The following is an 11,833-nucleotide window of genomic DNA, read 5'->3' on the forward strand; positions in this document are numbered from 1 at the left end:
TTTAATAGAAGATATTTCTCTTTGGAAGAGAAACCAGTTGAGTTCCTGGTGGACTCGGGAGCTCAACATTCCGTTTTGATTAACCAGACGGTAAACTGTCACCAAAACAGTCCTGTGTGCAAGAAGCTACAGGTGTCAGCCAATATTCCTGGTCCACCAGGCAGACTGTAGATCTGGGGAAAAACCAGGTCCACCATTCCTTCATGGTTATACCTGAATGCCCTTACCCACTCTTGGGCAGGGATTTATTGACCAAGATTGGGTCCTGAATTGTCTTCTCAGAAAAAAGTGTCCTGGTCACAGATCAAGACAATCGCCCTGTACAAGTCCTAACTCTTCAACTACATGATGAATATAGACTGTTTCAGAACCCTCCAGTCGGGCAAGACATATCCGTCTGGCTGTCACGATTCCCGAAGGCGTGGGCAGAGACTGGTGGTATGAGCCTCACAGCACACGGACCCCCCCTCCTTGTAGAACTCAAGGCAGGAGCAACCCCTGTTAAGCTGCAGATACTGAAGATGCTTGCTGTGCCAGAACGGAAGCTCTGTTGAACATCCTAGGAGATCTGGGGTACCGGGCGTCTGCGAGAAAAGCCCAGATATGCTGCACTGAGAGCGCAACCCTCAACCCTGCTTCGCTGCTGCCAGATCCTGACCTAGATGCTCCACAGCACAACTGCATTGACATCCTGAGCCAAGTACACAGCCTGCGACAAGACCTGACTGATCAGCCGCTACCAGAATGCTGAATTGACATGGTATACAGATAAAAGCAGTTATCTCCTAGAAGAAATACTCCCGAAGTATATTATGCCAGCCCTGTTAAGTTCTGACAACGGACCAGCCTTTACCTCGCAGGTAATAAAGAGACGCATTAGAGTCCTTGAGGCAGATTAGAAATTGCATTGTGCTTACAGGCCCCAGAGTTCAGGACAGGTAGAATGGATGAATACAACCCTAAAAGAGACCCTAACCAAATTAACCCTAGAGACTGGTGGAGACTGGGTGTCCCTCCTTCCCTATGCACTATTTAGAGCGCAGAACACTCCTTATATGTTGAACCTAACCCCATTGAACATAGTCCTCTCCCAGGAAGATGTCTGGCTCCGGTTGAAGGCCATTTTTGAAACTGCCCCACTGAACACCCCGGATAAATACCAGCTCCTAGACCTTCGAGAAACACCCCCATACGTTTCTCTGGCAAGTCCATGATTGGACTTTCCTGGACCCTAAAAATAAGGGGGGAATGAGAGAACCAAGTGAGACTTGACCAAAGAGACTCCATCTTGGGGAAGTTAAACTTACTTGACCAAAGAGACTCCATCTTAGAGAAGTTAAACTCTTACCCCATGCCTGTACCAAGAGTCTTACCCGATAACTGTACTCTTACCCCATAACAGTACCAAGAGCCAGTTACTAAGAAAAAAACACAAACGTCCCACTTCAGCCAATCAGACTCGGGCGGGAAAGAACCCTAAGAGCTTACACAAACAGAGAAAGAGAACTAACCATGGCAACCCTCTAACGACCCAATCAGCTTGAAACAAGTTAGCCCTAGTTAAAGGTCAACCAATCCCAGTTCTGCCTGGGAGGAAACCCCCTAACTGCCCCTCTTGAATGCATAAAAATCCTGTTGTAACATTCACAGGGGATCCCGAACTAAGTCCTGCTGCGTCAGGCTGGTTGGGTGCCCAAGCTCGAGTTTGTACTGCTTTAATAAAGGCTCTTTGTTTTTGCATGCTATCTGAGTCCTCCAGTGGTTCTTGGGACTTGCCGTGGTTCGGGCATAACAGTATCTGTGCTCCAACAACAAGGATCCTCCTGGTTGCAGGTGGATAACAGACTTGCCAAGCATGTTACTCCAATTTCAGGAGCAAGCAACTTACATATTAGATAGTTATAAAACTTCACTAGATTAAGTGAGCAAATTGTATTTCCATTCTACAGTATTATCCTGATCTGTAAACCTGTCTTCATTAGCCTGAATATTTTCAAACACCTAAAACTCAACTAGTTCTAATCATTTGCTTTACTAGTCAAAACAAATGTGTGCTTGACACCCTCCATTTAAAAATCCCAGCTGCCTTGATGTTGATGTCTAGACTACCAGAGGTTTCCACAGGTCATTCACCCTTCTATGGGGCAGGTGTGTTTAGACGAAACTTGATTTAAATATCAAACCACACTAAAAATTGCACTTCTTTTCTACTGATTAATAAAATACATTTTTTAAAAAACAGAAAAAATATACAATAACAAGTGTGGATCTCAATGTCAGTGGAATTTCTTAGAAGTTTCTGGTCTGAGGTGAACTTTTTACTTTTGAAACCTCATGTACCCTCCACCCAATTCATCCAGTCTCTGAAGACTTTGCTAAAGGAAAGAAAGAAAAAAAAAAGGGAGGCAAGGAAAGAAGGAAAGGAGAGAGGGAGGGAGGGAGGGAGAGGCTGACCTTTTTGTTCTGGATTATCTTTTCAAGGGTGCTTATATAGCAAACACCCTTGGACCGTAAGGATAATGTTTCTCTCCAAATCAGTGGGCAGGAATGCTTATTACCCATTATAAAAGATTTGGGATCCGTAAATTTAGGGTTTCTCACTTGTAACAAACCTTTGGCATGAACAAATGTCATGGTGTTGCCCTATATGAACTGGAGTCAGGGAACCAGAGGGAAAAAGAACTGACAACCTGCTTTTGTTATTGCTGGAACAATAAAATCTCCTCCATTATGTCTGACCCAGGAGTGTTGTGAATTGTACCAGCATCCATGAAACTGTATGGCAATTTTAACACATTTAGCTTACAAGTTGAGTAAAATTTCAGACCCTTCACATTTCTTGACACCACTCTCCCTCCTCTTCCTTCTCCTGAATTCCTTATGTTCTTTAGTTACACAACTATCCACATAAATTCCAAAGCTTATTTTGCAGGACCCTTTCTGAACTGCTTTGCCTCTGGTGCCTCACTGCCCTTTTCTTTGCTCTTACGCTTTCATCTGACCTTAACCTGTGGCTGCCAGAGTTGTGGAAGGATAAGAGCACTTTCTAGTTTTTCCAATCAAAGATCATGCCTAGAGCTAAACCCTTTGTGCAAAGTCACCTTTGAGTCTTACCTTGCCAAGATGGATTGTTTAGAAACCAGAGTCACACCTTGGAGATTTTTTCATCTTTGCTTTTTCTACTCTTTCCTCAGATGGGAGAGCTTTTTCTCCCTCTCTGGGAGCTGCCTTACATTTTTATAGTTCTGTAATTCAATTGAAGTTCTATAAATGTTTGCTGAATAAATCAAGGAGTCCCCTCCCTGAAGCCTGTTTTCCCCTCACATGCTACCCTCCCCCAATATAGCCACCACATTTTCCCTTCCTTTACATCACAGCTGGAGTGTGTGGACAACACTGTTAGCACTAGTATCTAATGACTGGAGGTATATATACACACACACACATATATAATTAAATATATAGATTATATATATTAACTAAAATTAATAGTTATACTATATTCCATATTTGAAAATTGCTAAGGGAGTAAATTAAATCTTGAAAGTTCTCATCACAAGAAAAAAATGTTTTCTACCTATGTAAGGTGAAAGATGCAACCTAGACTTGTGATCACAACGTAAACAATCGTCAAATCACGTTGTACATCTGAAACTACTGTAATGTTATGTCAATTATAATTCAATAAAAATAAAATTTTTCCACAAAAAAAAAAATTTTCAAATGACTAAATTAATGGACTGAATTGATTTATCTTTGTGCTCTCTCAAGACTTCATGGGATTTACTTTACCATGAACACCTAAAAGAAATGTGAACAGGTGCAAGAAAATGATGAAATGACTAATTATCTACATTTATGGGGGGGTGGTTTCAATGTGCCAGGCACTGTGTTAAGCACTTTTACAGGGTTTCTTAACTTGGGGACTGGTGAAATTGGACGGGGGTAAAAAAAATCTTTAAAATCTCGAACTGAAATTTAGCATATCATTTACATATGAATATAGGCAACAAACTGTCAGAAGTACTGTGAGTTTGTCACCAAGAAAAATCAGACATTTTCACATCTCATACTTGGCACATGAAGATATGCAAATATCTCATACTTAACTATTTCAAAGTTATAGTAGTCGTAAGATGGGTCTTGATGTTTCCTATTTAATATATTAATGAAGCACACACATTACTATATAGAAAATTATTTTAATGTTTGATAACTGTTTTGTAGCATGATTGGTTTTCTTTTCCTTTATATGTTTAATGCTTTTAAAAATATAATTTTGAGAAAGTCTCCATGGACTCGATGATAAGGCCAGAGGGCTTCCAGGCACTTTAAATAAGCCCAGCACCGAGGGGAACTCCCAGTGCTGACAATCCCTTCCGAGATTTCACTGAAGACGACTTGGTGTTAGAAACCCAAAGACCAAGCAAGGTCTGCAGGGGGTCTGAGGTTCAATACAGGGAAAGAAATTCACGGACCCACACTCCCCTACCCACCTCGGAATCAGGACGCAATCCAGAGTCGGCCAGGGCGAGGAGACACCTACAAGGGTGGACATCCGAGCGGCCTAGAAGGGATCAAAAGTGCATCCGAATGCAGTACGGCTGGAAGGGCGGGATATCGGGGTGCTAGTCTAGCCATGTCCTCACGCATTTAGAGTAGGGCTTTTGGATGTTATTGCAATGACCCAGGATGGGAGCCCCTGTTCCGGAGAAGTCGTACTTTTTGCTAGGCTATTGTGAGAATCACTCACTGGTCCAAATTCAATAAGTGGACACAGAGACAAGGAGAACAGCGGAGCGAGGCTTTAATGATGGTCTTGCAAGATCGGGTGTCTGGTGGGCAGGCACACCTGGGGAGTTTGGCGCCAATAATTTATCTCCTAGTACGCGAGTCCCTCCCCTGGTTCCTCATTGGCTGAGTACTACAGGGTTCACATTCTTCCCTGGACATCGCCTAAGCCAGTTATATCTTTCCTTTACATTGGTCAATTTTATTGGTAGGTCTAAAAAAACTCAAAACAGGTATCGTCAGGCCCTTATCAATTCCCCCACCCCCCCCTCTCAGCCCGAGCGGCTTCCACCACGTGGCGCTTTGTTAACACCTTACTGTTAAAATGTTTAAACATCCTAGTGGGAATAAATCACATTTAGGTTTTATATTCTTTCCTAACAGTTCCCCCCTCTTTTTATTTAAGAATTTCTGATTTTATTCCCAGTAATGTATTTTAATTTACACTGGGTCCTTTCTCAAATTTCTCTAATCTTGTTTATGGCTGTCTTTATAAGCTTTTCAGTCAAGGTTCTCACACAAGGGATGATACAGCATCCACAGCAGTTAAAACTCCCACAACTATAAAAAGTGATGTTAAAAGAGAGGCAACCATACCTTTCTATTTTCTAAACTATCTTTCCAGTCTGTAAAAGGGTCACTGATGCCAGTGTTCAGATAATTCATTAGCTAAAGTGGTGAGTCCCTGTAGGGCTTTAGTAATAGTACCATCAGGGGCAGTATTATTTGGGATAAAAGTACAATATTTTCTTCCTAACATAACAGACTCTTCTTTCTGCTAAGATAGACTATTCTGTTTTCTCAGGCCATCCTGCTGATAGCATCTAGTTGACTAGCTACTCCTTGAAGAGCACCCCTGGTATAGTTAATGATATATGTTTTTGTTGATGGTGGACCACCAAAATAGTGCTGACTCAAATCTTACAGCTATTTGGTTTATAGCTTTAAATTCACCAGGGACTCCCCTGGGGACTCTTATTGAGTCAATGTATACATTTGACTTCTATGAACATTTTTTTTTCATTGGGTGTAGAGAGAAATGCCAGGGTAAATGGAATGGCCAATTGGACTAAAGCACAAGTCCCAGTCCAGGTGGGTGGCAACGAGTAGCACAGGTTCCCCTTCCCACAGTACCACCAAACATCCACTCAGGGGATGCGTAATTTCGAGAAGTTGTCCTCTTTAGAGGCATTTAGGACATGGGTACAAGTCAGTAAGTTCCCCACAGGAGTTTTGAAACCTTCCCCTTGCCTAGAGAGGCATGAGGAGTGATTCATCTTCCCTGTGGAAAAAGAGGGGATTGCCCTTGGGTCTGACTTCTTCAGTGCATGAGAGAGTAAAGACAAGCCCTTACAAGTCTCATTTCCCCAAGCGTCCTTGTCCTGGTTCAGGGCCAACATGAAGTTCATCCCAGTGAGGCCTATGTCCCAGCTGAGAGGGAATGGGACCACCTGCACTTGCAGACCATCCAGCAGCACATGCATAACAATCGCTTTTATTCAAAGGTGAGTACTGAAAATTTAACCCACTCTACCCAGGCATTGGTGTCTCTACAACCTATTTCTATTTTAAGATGCTGTTTTAGGTATTTTATCTCTGTTACAGTAACTAGTCTAGGGTCATTTTGGGGAAGCTCTGGCTCAATATTTCCCTCAGGATTGGGGGTGGCCACTATGGGTGAAGTCTTGCCTTTGATTAAATTAAGACCAAATCTTCCCACAGGATCTACTCCAATGACATCTGCACGGAGTCCATCTTGAGGTTTATGTATAGTTAATATAAGGTTACACTGTCTGTCCTGGCAATTGTCAGGACGAATTCTTTTAGCTAAATGGAGCTTTCTTTTTAAAGATTTTTCTAACTGCATGAGGGGCTGTCCACCCTTGAAACTGGGTAGTCTACCAAACACTGTTCTACTTTGGACATGGGGGCCTAATTGTCTGTTATTCTATTAAGATTTGTCCATTCAGGACAGAGATACTTATTATCTCCAGAAAGCTGTCTTTGGTCATTTAGGTCATCACCAGAGAGAACCTGACAAGCATCAAACCTAATGATTTGGGGCTTGATGTTTTAGTAATATTGATTACCAGTTTGACAGGATAACCAGGAGTTCCTTCCCATTCTAGGGCTTCCTGTGACTTGCCTGTGAAATACAGTTAGAAGGATAAAAGTTAGCATTTTTAGGTTCTTTTTAGTTTCAGCCTTAAGGGTTGGTTAGCCACCTGGGACACCTGCCAATTCTGTTTTGTCTCCAGATCCCCCAGTCAGTAGTTTCTTTACTCTGGTGTAATGAGTCCAACCCTTTCCAGCCATCCTCACTGCAGTGTCCATGATCAGGAGCACTTGGTAGGGGCCTTCCCAGCTGGGCTGGAGTAGATCTTTCCAGGATTTTACTAACACCAGGTCTCTAGGCTGGAAGCAGTGAGCGAAGAACTCAATTGGGGTAGTCTGGGTGAGGAGTCCTTTCAGCTTGAGAGAAGATAAGTTAGAAGACATGGCCAGCACATATTCCCTTAAAAATTGATTTTTTGTTTCCACAGTAGGCAAGTCTGTTGCCCTTCCCAGATATGGTAGCTCATATAATAATCATTATTCCCTGTAGTTCTTCTGAAGTAAAATGACTCCCGTTATCTGAATCAACATTTTCTATTAACACAAACCTAGGAATAACTTGCTCTAAAAGTAACTTTATCACTGATCTTGCCATTGCAGTTGTTAGTGGGTGGGCCTCCACCCATCCAGTGAGATGGTCAACAATCACTGCTAAATATTTAAGCTTTCCCACTTTCGGCATCTCAGTAAAGTCAATTCGAATACTTTGGAATGGTCTTATTTTGGGGAATCTCCCTCTAGATACTGGCTTTCTCATACACTTCTTAGTAATTCTTTGGCACATTATGCAGCTCCTACAAACCCATTTGGCAATAGTGTAAATGCTAATACACCCATAAACCTTTAGCAAAGCATCACACATCGCCTGGGGACTCCAATGGCTCCCTCTGTGTAACATGTTCATCAGCTCTCTCATAATAGGCTGGCCGATCATTTCTCTCCCATCTGGTAAAGTCTACTTCCCTTTCTCATCTCGAGATGCCCCCACCTCCTGTAGCTTCTTAATCTCTTTTTCAGAAAACTTTGGGATCAATGAAATTTTAGGGATATTTGGGGTGAGGTTCAAAAACCTAATTTCATCTTCAGATGCAGCCTTTTTAGCAGCTACATCAGCAATCCTACTACTTGTTGCTTCATAAGAACTTCCTTTCTGATGACCATTCACATGCATTATAGAAATCTCAGCTGGAAGTACAAGATTTTCTAGAGCTTCCTTAATTAATTCCCCATGAATCAATTCCGTATTTTAAAATTTGAGACTGTTAGCCAGCACCCAGCCCACTGATTAAGTAGAACCTTGCAAACAGCTTCTTTAATGATGGGAGTGTCAGGACTGCGGCAGTGATAAAAGGATTGCTTTCAATTCCTCTAGAATTTGCAGTTCCCCTGGGGTCCATTGGAGAGGGTCTGGCTCTCCCCCTCTAACAATTTGAAATACAAGCTTCTAGCCTCTCTTCTAACAAACACTTTGAGCTTCTCTCAGTAATTCCTCTATAGGTTTCTCATTCCATCCATTGAAATTCTGTAATTTCTTAGCAATATCTGGCCAACTTTTGGTTACAAAATTGACTTTTAAAAGACCCTGTCCTACCTGAGCTTCTGGGTCAAGTCCTGAATACTTTCTCATCTGGTCCCTGAGTCTCTGTGAAAATGCAGTTGGGGTTTCTTCCTTTTCCCATTGGACTTCAAACACCTTAGAAACATTTTGAGATACTGGGACTGATTCCCTAATTCCCTTTATAATTAGCTCTCGAAGATCCTGCATTTTAATTCTATCCCCTTTATTATTATCTCATCTAGGACCTACATTTGGGAACACTTGTTTTCCCCTGACTGGACACCCTGGCCTAGTGGGTGTTTTTGTTCCCACCTCTCACCACCAGGGAATATGATATTCATGATGGATATCAGTTCAACCTAAGTATATAAATTAGGTCCCAGGAGTTGATCTAGTTGGTCCACTAGGCCAAGGGGATCTTCTAGCTATGCTTAAAATTTCTCACCTCAGTACCCATGAGGGGAGCATTAACAAATTTCCTCTTGTCCTAGTGGGACCTCTCTCAATGGAAACATTTTGGGATTCCTGGTGGACTCCTCAGAAGGCAAGGGGAAACTCTAAGTCCTTCTTATATTGTTAAGGATGGGGAGAGGAAATCTTGGGGCAAAATACCTCTAAAAACTGAAATCAGTCAAAGGGAGAAATAAAATTTAAAATCTATTTATTGCTCACAAGCTGCAGTTTAGGGCCGTTTCTCTTTCAGGCTCCAGCATCAGCCAAAAACCCGCCCTCCCCCTCACCTCTCAGGTACAGAATAGCCTTCCATTGCCCAGGTAATTACCCATTGATAGGAGATGAACTTCTCTCTGAGGAAAGCTGCAAATGCACTAAAGCCATACTTCTTTCCACTTCTGAACGCCTGTTGATATGCAGATATGCCAAAGCCAGGCGAGATATTCTGGAAATGTTAGTTTTACCCATAGGGAGGGAGACAAGAAAGTGGGTCCCAATGTTAAATAGGTATGAGTGGGGTGGAAAGAGAAAAAGGCCAGGGAAGTCCACTGAAAAGACCCAGAGTTAATTAATTAAAGCTCAAAAAGACAGGAGCAACTTGGCCTGGAATGTTTGAATATTCCTCAGATAAAGGAGAGGGTACTTCAGCATCGCCTGTCATTATTATGTTAATCATACAGGCCCAGGCTCTTCTTTTCTTTTTTTTAACTTTACCTATATGCAATTTTTTTTTTCTTTCCAACCCCAATCAAAAAGTGTGCAACCCAGGCAATCAATTTAGCATGCAGGCGCAGCCGTAAACAACACAGCAAAAGGCAGGAAGGATTTCATCCTAACGATTGCATTTTAATACCCAGGAGGTCAAGAAGCAAGACTTTCAACTTACTCATTAGCAGACAATAACTCTGCCTTCCTTGGAAGAAGGGCAGCCAGTCCTGATATGCTCCCAAACCAGCAAACTGCTATCGTGGGAGGGGACTAAAAGCAGTAAATTTCTTGTGTTACACTAATTTTGCAGAATTACCTAGAGGACTGATAAGAAATACAATGTCTCATCAAAGATACTTGAGACCACCTAACAAGTCTACACCTCCAGGTCCCGGCCACACTCTTATTAAAGAATCTTTATAAAGGGAACCTCCAACCCCTGGGGCGCTCCTCTCTCCGAGGCCACCGGCACCCTCAAAGTGCACAACCTTTTAACTTCAAACTTTCTCTCTCCAACCTCTCAGGGCTCCCCTCCCTCCTGAAGCGGCCTCACTTTCTCTGTCCAGGAGTAACTCCAAACAAAACTCTCACTCCGCCTCACCGCCGTGTCCCCGCCCCTCAACTCTCCGCTGCGGCTGCGACGGGGAAAGGGACTGAGGAAAATACACAATGATCTCCCAACACCAGGGCTTGTCCTGGGCAGTCTCTTGTAGTCCCTCCTCCTTCGCTTTCCCTTCCCTGGTGTTGAGGGGAAATAGGAGAAGCACCCTTGGTAACCAACAGATTCCTCAGGTGAACTGGAGGCTTTATTACTATAAAAAAATAACTCAAACCTGGCAAAGCCAGTTTTCATCTGGTCTAACTTTAATCCAGACAAAACAGCAAAATTTGATTATCTTCTGTTTGTCCTTAACCCGGTACAGGAGGTATCCCCCCAGTACCGTAACCTTCACCCCAGCAGGCTATCTGGGGAGAATTCCAAGGAAGCTCATCTGGTTCCCTTTCTCTGCTTCCCTAGGCCTAGAATTTGTATTTCCCATCCTTCAGGAGGTCCCTGTGTCTGAGATCCCTGTATACTCAACCCCCATAATGGAAGTTTCTTGCATACACCCCGAGATTACACGTCTCAGCCACACACACACTCAACCTCTGAAAAATACCCAACCACCAAGGCAGTACTTACAGCCCAATTTTTCCACCTTGGCACGTGCAAGAGGTTGCTTGGTTACCGCGGTGCCTTTGTTTTCTCCCCTGTGTCGGTCACGCTGTCTCTGCACAACAGTCTCGGGTCTCCCCTCGGCTTCCGTGCGACGGTGAGATGCCCAGACACAGCGGGCCACCCAAAGCCGGGCGGGACGCATCTTCCCACTCCGCTTGGGCCCCCACCACACACAGGCAAGAGGATCCCGGACAAGCCCCCAAATTGTGAGAGAAACACACCCACTGGTCCATATTTAATAACTGGACACAGAGACAAAGAGAACAGCGGAGCGAGGCTTTAATGATGGTCTTGCAAAATCGGGGGTCTGGTGGGCAGGCACACCTGGGGAATTTGGCGCCAATAATTTATCTCCTAGTATGTGAGTCCCTCCCCTGGTTCCTCATTGGCTGAGTACTGCAGGGTTCACATTCTTCCCTGGATGTCGCCTAAGCCAGTTATATCTTTCCTTTACATTTGTCTTAATTTTATTGGTAGGTTTAAAAAAACTCTAACAGGTATCGCCAGGCCCTTATCAATTCCCCCACCCCCACCCTCAGCCCGAGCAGCTTCCACCACGTGGCCCTTTGTTAATACCTTACTGTTAAAATGTTTAAACATCCTAGTGGGAATAAATTACATTTAGGTTTTATACTCTTTCCTAACAAATATGACCACTTCTGATAGTAGGAAGAGGAGAGACAAGCACGGATACGGGAAAATAAGTTTTCCTCCCTCTTCTTTCCAACTCTTCCAGGATTGATGCCTCAGTTTTGAGGTTCAGATATTTGATTATTGAAAATTATGGATCACTCAGACTGTTGTATGTCAGACACCCATATTCTCAAAATATTTGTAAACCAGGATGTTAATTTGTGAGTTTACAGTTAGGAACTGTCAAGTGCCAAATGAATCAGAAAAGTAGGGAAAGGAGGCTTAAAGACTTATTTATTATTTAATTTGCTCTTCCCCACTTCAGGAATATTTGTCAAAAAATTAGTATGCTCGTA

Source organism: Manis pentadactyla, chromosome 16 (assembly GCF_030020395.1).
Source record: "Manis pentadactyla isolate mManPen7 chromosome 16, mManPen7.hap1, whole genome shotgun sequence".
NCBI lineage: Eukaryota > Metazoa > Chordata > Mammalia > Pholidota > Manidae > Manis > Manis pentadactyla.